Below are 3,238 nucleotides of genomic sequence, written 5' to 3' on the forward strand. Positions count from 1 at the left end.
CTTGAGCCACCGCGCCCAGCCAGTTGTTTCTTAATTAGTTGTTTCAGGTGAGTTAATTTTGTCTTCCCAAAAAGGCTTTAAAAGCCACTAATTTGGAAACTGAGTGTTGTTCACACTTTTCTCTATAATATAGTCATATGAAGAGCAACACTAAAGTTTGGAATAAAGTTGCCTATGAGCAGCCAGCAGGATTAATACAGATGGCACAGTTTTTCCTGTGTGGAAGATACATACTCCAAAAGATGCTCTAAGGCGGGGCACAGTGGCTCACGCCTGTAATTCCAACACTTTGGGAGGCCGAGGCAGGCGGATCACTGAGGTCAGGAGTTCAAGACCAGCCTGGTCAACATGGCAAAACCCTGTCTCTCCTAAAAATACAAAAACTAGCCGGGCGTGGTGGCACCTACCTGTAATCCCAGCTACTTGGAAGGCTGAGGCAGGGAGAATCACTTGAACCCGGGAGGCAGAGGTTACAGTGACCTGAGATCGCGCCACTGCACTCCAGCCTGCAGCTTGGGCGACGGAGCGAGACTCCGTCTCCAAATAAATAAATAAATAAATTTTTGTGTTCTTTTGAGACGGAGTCTCACTCTGTTGCCCAGGCTGCAGGCTAGAGTGCAGTGGCGCGATCTTGGCTCACTGCAAGCTCTGCCTCCCGGGTTCACTCCATTCTCCTGCCTCAGCCTCTCAAGTAGCGGGGACTACAGGCGTCTGCCACCACGACCAGCTAAGTTTTTGTATTTTTAGCAGAGACAGGGTTTCACTATGTTAGCCAGGATGGTCTCGATCTCCTGCCCTCAAGGCGGGCGTGGTCTGCCCGCCTTGGCCTCCCAAAGTGCTGGGATTACAGGCGTGAGCCATCGTTCCCAGCCCTAAAAATTTTTTTTTTTTTTTGAGACGGAGTCTCGCTCTGTCGCCCAGGCTGGAGTGCAGTGGCCGGATCTCAGCTCACTGCAAGCTCCGCCTCCCGGGTTTACGCCATTCTCCTGCCTCAGCCTCCCAAGTAGCTGGGATTACAAGCCCCGCCACCTCGCCCGTCTAGTTTTTTATATTTTTTAGTAGAGACGGGGTTTCACCGGGTTAGCCAGGATGGTCTCGATCTTCTGACCTTGTGATCCGCCCGTCTTGGCCTCCCAAAGTGCTGGGATTACAGGCTTGAGCCACCGCGCCCGGCCCCTAAAAATTTTTTAAAAATAAATAAAATGCTACTGGTTTATGGTGATAAGGCTTTGAGAGGAAGACTAATATAAAAGAAAGCAGAACATTTGCCACTTTTTTGCTTTATTCAGCATCTGAAAAAACAATCTATTCACCTAAGTCTGGTGTCTCCATAAAATCTACTCAAAAAAGATAATATATCTCTGGGTCTTCAGTGCCACCTGAACAGGGGTGTTGTGAATACTAGTCCTTAAATGCATTCCTAACGACCATGAAGGGAAAACCTTAGAGCCACAGGCCACCAAAAATTGGGAACCTCCAATCGTTTGTCCTTTTCTGACTCCATGCTCACCAAATACTTATCTGATTATAATAACTGACTTATTATTTTATATGGAGGTCAGGCATGGTGGTGCATGCCTGTAATCCCAGCACTTTGGGAGCCCCAAGCATGTGAATTGCTTGAGGTCAGGAGTTCAAGACCAGCCTGACCAACATGGTGAAACCCCCTCTTAACTAAAAATACAAAAATTAGCTGGGCATGGTGGCGTATACCTACAGTCCCAGCTACTCAGGAGGCTGAGGCAGGAGAATCACTTGAACCCCAAAGGCGCAGGTTGCAGTGAGCCAAGATTGTGCAACTGCACTCCAGCCTGGGTAACACGGTGAGACTCTGTCTCAAAATAATAATAATAATAGGGCCGGGCACCGTGGCTTACACCTGTAATCCCAGCACTTTGGGAGGCTGAGGCGGGTGGATCACCTGAGGTCAGGAGTTCGAGACCAGCCAGACCACATGGAGAAACCCCCCCCCCCACTAAAAATACAAAGTTAGCCGGGTGTGGTGGCACATGCCTGCAATCCCAGCTACTCGGGAGGCTGAGGCAGAATCGCTTGAACTCAGGAGGCGGAGGTTGTGGTGAACCAAGATCACGCCATTGCACTCCAGCCTGGGCAACAAGAGTGAAACTCTGTCTCAAAAATAATAGTAATAATAATAATAATAATAATAGGCCAGGCGCGGTGGCTTACACCTGTAATCCCAGCACTTTGGGAGGCCGAGGCAGGTGGATCACAAGATCAGGAGATAGAGACCATCCTGGCTAATACGGTGAAACCCCATCTCTACTAAAAATATGAAAAATTAGCTGGGCATCGTGGCGGGCACCTGTAGTCCCAGCTACTCAGGAGGCTGAGGCAGGAGAATGGCGGGAACCCAGGAGGCGGAGCTTGCAGTGAGCCGAGATCACGCCACTGCACTCCAGCCTGGGCGACAGAGCAAGACTCCGTCTCAAAATAAACAAATAATAATAATAATTTTCTATGGGAAGAAAGTGTATTGATCAAGTGAGACAAAAATCCCCAGTTCGTGTGACGTATATTTCTATGTGAATTAAACCAGCATAATCGCTTATTTGTTGAGTGTCTTCCATGTGCCAGGCACTACAGCAATGACAAAATGGACCAAAAACAAACAAAACAAAAAACTCCCCTTAACAAAATGGAGCTTACATTCTCCTCGGGAAACAATCTTCATATAAACAAAGAATTAAAACAATTTCAGAGAGCCATATGTGCTGTCAGAAAATTATGGGATGGAAAGTGTAAAAGATAAGAGGGAATAATTTTATATTATGTAGGCTCTGAGGAGGAAACATTTGAAGACCTGAACACAAGGAAGACCTACCTAGCTATTCAAAGAACATTATGTGGTAAAAGAATCAGCCAGGCCAATATAGTGAAATTCTGTCTCTACTAAAAATACAAAAATTTGGCCGGGCACGGTGGCTCACGCCTGTAATCCCAGCACTTTGGGAGGCCGAGGCAGGTGGCTCACAAGGTCAGGAGATCGAGACCATCCTGGCTAATAGGGTGAAACCCTGTCTCTACTAAAAATACAAAAAATTAGACGGGCTTGGTGGTGGGTGCTTGTGGTCCCAGGTACTCTGGAGGCTGAGGCAAGAGAATGGGGTGAACCCGGGAGGCGTAGCCTGCAGTGAGCCGATATCACGCTACTGCACTCCAGCCTGGCGACAGAGCAAGACTATCTCAAAAAAAAAAAAAAAAAAAAAAAAAAAAA

This window comes from Rhinopithecus bieti, unplaced genomic scaffold (genome assembly GCF_001698545.2).
Source record: "Rhinopithecus bieti isolate Rb0 unplaced genomic scaffold, ASM169854v2 scaffold_31787, whole genome shotgun sequence".
NCBI lineage: Eukaryota > Metazoa > Chordata > Mammalia > Primates > Cercopithecidae > Rhinopithecus > Rhinopithecus bieti.